Source organism: Elephantulus edwardii, unplaced genomic scaffold (assembly GCF_000299155.1).
Source record: "Elephantulus edwardii isolate Elephantulus edwardi_28Jun2011 unplaced genomic scaffold, EleEdw1.0 scaffold00340, whole genome shotgun sequence".
NCBI lineage: Eukaryota > Metazoa > Chordata > Mammalia > Macroscelidea > Macroscelididae > Elephantulus > Elephantulus edwardii.
The window spans coordinates 925,658-932,677 of NW_006400090.1; the positions used below are offsets into that span (position 1 = coordinate 925,658).

The 7,020-nt window shown below is 39.6% G+C and overlaps 1 pseudogene; it reads right to left on the reverse strand.

Moving 5' to 3' along the window:
• Nucleotides 1–864, reverse strand: part of LOC102860775 — a 9,416-nt pseudogene extending 8,552 nt beyond the window's left edge.
• Nucleotides 865–7,020: the final 6,156 nt, after the last annotated feature.

The following is a 7,020-nucleotide window of genomic DNA, read 5'->3' on the forward strand; positions in this document are numbered from 1 at the left end:
ATTGGCACAGGACAGAGCAGAGTTTAGGGCTGTTGTACATAGGGTCGTTATGAGTTGCAAGCGACTCGATGGCACATAACAACAATGCTGAGGGGAACAGGTCAAGGATTCAGCAAGGGGATCTAGTTAGAAGACTATTGTAGCGATCCAGGTGAGGGATGACGGTGTTCAAACTAAGGTGATGGTTACCTGGGAGGGGGCAACAATGCAAGAACAGGACTGTGATTGGGCAGGGGCTCACAGTGAGCTTCTGGGCTGTTGCCAATATCATGTTTCTTGTGGATGGTGATTTTCACCATTCTATGGGTGTTCAATTTCTAATTATATATTAAACCATGTGTGCATGCTTTCTGTAACTATACTGTAGTAAAATAAAAGAATGAAGAGGTAGCATGAACCACCCCCACCCCCGCCGCAGTTAAGGAAGCTCTGGTGGCCTCGGGATGAGAAGCTGTGCTGCAATGCCAAATGCATCAGCCATGCTGTGCGAGAGGAATGCGCAAAACTCTTCCTCTGTGATTTACAGTATGAAAAACCACTGAAGGGTTAGGTAGGAGGGGAGGTTGCGACTAAACAGCACCCAACAGCAACTTATACAACAACAACTTAGTTAATGGCTGAGACAAGCTGAAACAGAATTCTAGTGCTCTTTATCTTATCAGAAAGCTCTGGTGGCCTACAGCATGGGGTTTTGCTGCTAACTCAAATGCTACACTTTCAGCCAATCTGAATCCACCAGCAGCTCTAAGGGGAAAGATGCTGATCTCCTATGTGATTGATAGTCTCAGAAATCCCAGCTATGAATCAGTTCTGACTTGATGGCAATGAGATAGTTTTTTACCTTACCTGTTCAGTCCAAGCCATGGGTCCCAGCTCAGTTCACCTGAATCCTGGTGCTGAGTAAATCCTGCCACCACTCTCAGCCTCTTGGTTCAGTATTTTCCCCTAGGAAAATACTGTCTGGTTGCCTCTCACTGATGTCAAGTTGGAACCAACTCATAGCTGAAGCTCCAGGGAGTTTTCAGAGGCTGTGAATCACATGGGAGGAGACTGTCCATCTTTCTCCCAAGGAGCAGCCTCGTGAATTCAGACTGCCTACTTTCAGGTTGACAGCACAACTCCTTACCACGAAATCACCAGAGCTCCTTCCTTCCTCACGAAAGAATTGTATAGATTGCAGTGTGTTTTGTAAATTGCCAAGAAAGTGTATACATATTATTATTATTATTATTATCATTTTATTTTTTTTTAAATAGCACGGTTGTTATGTGCTCTCAAGTCAGAACCAACTTATAGCTGACCCTCTCGTAGGTTTTCAGAAGCTAGAAGTCACATAGAAGGAGACTGTCCATCTTTTTCCTTGGAAGTAACTCGTGGATTTAGATCACCTGTCTTTGGATTGGCAGAGCAACTTGTTACTGTTTGGTTACCAGAGCTCCCTTTTACATTTTTAAGTATAATTGGAGTTCTAGAGGCCTAGTGGTAAGAAACTGCGCTGCAATTCCGAAGGCACGTGGTTCAAATCTACCACTTCTCTGCAAGAGGACAGACAATCTTCTCCTGTGAGATTTACTGCCTCTGAAAACCTGCTGAGGGTCAGCTATGTGCTGGTTCCAACTTGACAGCACACATCAATAACAGCAACATAACATAAAAAGTCCAGGTACAACGCGTTATTTTTTGGGAAAAAAAGTATAATTGACATACAACACCCAATCCAAACTAAACCTATTGCCATCAGCCAATTCTGATCCATAACAATACCCTGGGTATTAGATTGCACTTATTTAAAGTCACAATTTCAACCATCCCCACAATCACATTAACAAACATAGCCTTCCCTCCAGAAAGTTTCCTTATCCACCTTCATAATATATCTCTTCTTTCATAGTGCATGTTCCCAGCTTTGCTTTTTGTCATTAGAGTTTAATTTGCACTTTCTATAATTTTACATAAATGGAATCATTGTCCTTTTTCATCTGATTGCTTTCACTCAACACAATTACCAGTAGCACCTCCTTTGAGATGTATCGTTAATGAATATAGTTTACTTCTTTTTTTGTTGCTGAGTATTCCATTCTGTGGGGATATCACAACTTGTCCATTCATTTGTAATTAGATGTTGGAACTCTTTTCAGTTTTATAAATAAGCTACTAAGAATGTTTTTGTACGCGTCTTTGTATAGACATATACTTTAATTTCTTTTAGACAAACTTTTAGGAATGGAATGGCTAGGTGAGAGGGGAGGTGTATATTTGACTTCTTAATTTTTTTCTTTTGTTTATTCACTGTTGCTCACTTTCTCCCCCCCTTACCTCCGCTCCCCCACCCCACAATGCACCCCTTGTTCCAGATTGTTCTCATACATACATACATACATACATACATACATTGTATTCTTTTGGACAGTTCTTCCCCTTATCTGTTTTTTTTTAAATAATTTTCATTGTTTTAAGCATTCTTTATTTTTAATTTTTATTTTACTTTATTATTTTTTGTGTGTACCATCAAATCGGATCTGACTGGTACAGGAGCAGAGCATCTGGTGAATTTAAATTGTGTACCTATGGGATTGCAAGTACAGCTTCTTGCCACTAGGCTACCCAGAGCTCCCTTCTCCTCACCTGTTCTAATGCAGTGTTCATTATTCACTCTTTCCCCCTAACTCCCGATATCTGTCCTATTTTATAACAACAGTGTATGCAGTATTTGTCTTTTGTGACTGCGATATTTCACTTAGCATAATGTCCTCAAAGCTCCCCCATGTTGGGTAATGTTTTACCCTTTCATTGTTTTATTTTTCTCTTTTCTTTTTCTTCAGCCCACCTCCCCCTTTCATTGTTTTTCAATGCTGCAAAGTATCCCATTGTGTGGATGAACCATAGTTTTTCGATCCATTCATTTTTGATGGGCACTTGAGTTGCTTCCATCTCTTTGCTATTGTGAATAATGCAGCAATAAACATGAGTGTGCCTATGTTTGACTTTTTAAGATGCTGCCAAATTGCTTCATTTCCACTATAAGTATCTCAAAGACCCAGCGGCTGCATAACCCGACCCATACCAGGTAAAGTCAGGCTTTCCAATTCTAAATACATTCTGGTGGATGTGTAAGGCAGTTTGGTGATGCAATGGTTAAAGGCGGCTTGTTCAAATTTACCACCTGCTGTGCTGGAGAGCCGTATGAGTCCACTTCCATAAATTTTTCCCAGTTCACTGCTGTCAAGTCAGTTCCAGCTCATAGAGACCCTATAGAAAGAGCAGATTGACTTCTTGGTAAGCAGCCCAGCACATAGCCCACTGTGCCTAACTCTGTGTCCTCTAAGGCAACTGTAAGTCAGAATCACCTTGATCCTAATAGATTTATTTGCTTTGGTTTTTAGTGAGGGTATAGGGTAGTTGATTGTAGTTTCTAATTTGTGTTCTGCTAGTGATTAATATGTTGGAGAAAGTGTAGCTAGAGTGCTCCTTGAATGCAAGGATGGTGAAGCTTTGTCTTAAATACTCTGGGCATGTTGCTAGGAGGAGCTATTCCTTGGAAAGGGACATCATGTTAGGAAACGTGAGGGGTTAGCGAGGCAGAGGAAAACCCTCAATGAGATGGACTGACATAGTGACTGCAGCCATGGATACAAGTGTGTCAGAGATGATGAGGATGGCACAGGCTAGGACAGGGTTCAGATCTGTTGTTTATAGGGTTGTTATACTCAACTCAACATTTATAAGGTCGTTACACTCAACTTGATGACACCTAACAACAATAATTAATGGTGTCGAGCATCTCTTCATTTTCTAACTGGCTAATTGTATTCTTTGGCAAATCTTAGGGACAATTTTCAGTGGGGTTGTCTGATTAGTAAGTTGTTCCCCCCCCCTTTTTTTCTCCCTTTTCAAACATTTGTTGTGATTTGGGTGAAAAGTTGTTCCTATTATTTAGTTGTAAAAGCTTTTCTGTTTTCTAGATATGAGTCCTTTGTCAGATATAAATTTTGAAAAGATTTTCTCTAACTTGGAGACTTGTCTTTTCATGTTCTGTTTTGAAACCACTACTTGTCTGTCAGTTTTTCATACTGTGGTGATTATTTGTGTGTTGCCATGATGCTGGAAGCTATGCCAGTCGTATTTAAAATATCACCAAGGTTGCCTGTGGTGGACCGGCTTCGTGGAAGCATCAAGACTGAGAGACATCTGGGAGGAGTGGTTCAGCGATCTACTTCTTCAAAAACTGGCCAGTGAAAAGCTATGAATAGCAGCAGAACATTGTCTAATGTAATGCTGAGAGAGAAGTCCTTCAGGTTGGAAGGCACTCAAAACGTAAATGGAGAGCAGCTATTTCCTCAATGTACAGTGATCTAAGAGAAGTGAATGGAGTAAAGTGTTCAGGTTCTTCATTTGCTGATGGAGATTATTGAACAATATCATAGGACTGCTATGAGTCGTACTCAACAGCACCTAACAACAACAAGAAGAAGACACAAGTAAAGTTTTGTTGAAAAATGAAAGAAATAACTTACTTTGACAGGGCATTGCTGGATAATCAAGCTCAATTTAGATGAGTAGAGGGAATGATGAATAACACAGCTGATGTAAGTTAAACGTTGGCTGAAAGAATACAAAAAATATGTTTACCTGGGTTTTACTGACTATGCAAAGGTATTTGACTGTGTGGATCATAACAAAGTACAGTGAACTTTTTTAATAATAGGCATTCCAGAGTTCACACTTTTGCTCATGAGGAACCTGTACAATTGACCAAAAAGCAGCTTAGGAGGGACTGGAGAGCATTATGCTGAGTGAACTAACTCAATCCCACAAAGATAAATATTGTATAAAACCATTACTGTAGAATGAGTATAAGGATCCAGGAGGGGTGGGAGAGGCTGGAAGCAGAGGGATGAGGATGTGCAGGGGGTGGGGGGATTAATCATTGGGTTGTACAATTTGATGGGTGGAAGGGTGTGGGAAATTAAAAAAAATTGTTTGAATTTGTATTCGAGTTTTGTAAATAAACTAGTAGAAAGAAAACAAAGCAAACAAACAAACAAAAAAGCAGCTGTGTAAACAGAACAAGGGGATACTGTGTGGATCAAACTCAGGATAGGTCAGTACCAAGGTTGTATCTTTTCACCTTTCTGATTCAATGTGATGAGTAAATAATGTAATCTAAACAGTATAACTACATGAAAAACACAGTATCAGTAACAACCTGCCTTATGCTTATTGGTGATCAAAGATCTTAGCCTTCAGAACGTATTATACCTCAATATAAGGAAAACAAATGTGCTCACAGAATACCATAAACAGCATCATGTAAAATGGAGGAAATATTAAAGTTGCCAAGGACTTAATTTTCCTTGGATCCCTAATCAATACATCACGAAAGCAGAATTTCAAGAAATCAAAAAACATATTACATCACAAATCTACTGCAAAGATTCCTTTAAAGTGTTAAAAAAAGTAAAGGTATCACTTTGAGGACTCTGGTTTGTCCTATTCAGGCCATGGTATTTTCAATCAACTCATATGCAATCAAAAGCTGGACAATGAATAAGAAAGACAGACTTTATTTCAATTATGGTATTTGGAAAGAATATTAAATATAGACTGTTTCACTATTCATCTGACAGTTTGTAGGAGGTATCAAAAAGAGGAATGCACAGGGGCACTGTACCAAAAACAATTGGTCCATGCTGAACCATTTCAGGAAATAGCACATGATTAAGAGCAAGTGTTACCGAGGAAAAAAAGCCCAAACTGTACTGAAGGCATTGGCAAAAGTTAAAGCCCCAGAAGTTAAAGCACTTACTGAAAAGGATCTCAAACTAGAGCGTGCCATCTGGATTACATCTCAACATCAAGAGGACAAAAATTTTCACCACTGGACCAATAGGCAACATCATGATAGATGGAAAAAAGATCGAAGTTATCAATTATTTCATTTTATAAGATCCACAACCAACATCCATGGTAGTAGCAGTCAAGAAATTAAAACATGTATTGCATTGGGAAAATCAGCTGTGAAGGACCCCCAAAGCGAAGATATTAGTTTATGGACTAAGGTGCACCTGATGCAAGCCATGGTATTTTCAATTACTTCTTATGGATATACATTTGGCAATGATTAAGAAAGATCAAAGAAGAACAGATACCTTTGAGTTGTGGTGTTAGCCAAGAGTACTAAAACACATGAAGGGCTGTCAAGAGAACAAAGCTGACTTGGAGGAAGAGCAGCCAGAGTGTTCCTTAGATGCAAGGAGAGTGAAACTCTCTGTCTCCCATACTTTGGGCATGTTGTCGAGAAGAACCAGTCCTTGAAAGAAAAAGTACATTATATTGGGAAAAGATAGTCAGAAAAATAGAGGAAGACTCTCAATGGGCATGCGCTGAGGTGGTGACCACAACAATGGGCATAAGAATAGCGAGATCATGAGTATGGAGCAGGATAGGGCAAGGATTTCCATCTGCTGGTTGTTATAAGTCATAGTCGATTCAATTTACCTAATATATAGTCTGTCTAGTGCACTAGAGAGAAACTGGTTCTTTCCTTGGTAATTTCAGTGGGTTTGTACATGAGCTGAACATCACTGATGAAATAACCTTATAGTAATCAGAAAACATCTGGAAAACAACCAGTCGGCCAACTGACTGGAAGAGATCTATATTTGTTCCCATTCCAAAGAAGGGTGACCCAATAGAGTGTGGAAACTATAGAATGATACCATTGATTTCACATGCAAACAAGATTCTACTGAAGATTATCCAAAAATGACTGGAACAGCACATCAGCAGAGAACTGCTGGAAGTCCAGGCTGGGTTTAGAAGGGGTTTTGGTACTAGCGATATTGTAGCTAATGTTAGATGGATCTTAGCTGAAAGCAGGGAATACCAAAAGAATATCTGTGTTTCATTGATTATGCAAAGGTGTTTGACTGTGTAGATCATAACAAACTGTGGCTGACTCTGAGAAGAATGGGAATCCTAGAACTCTTGATAGTGCTAATGCGAAACCTATACTTGGAC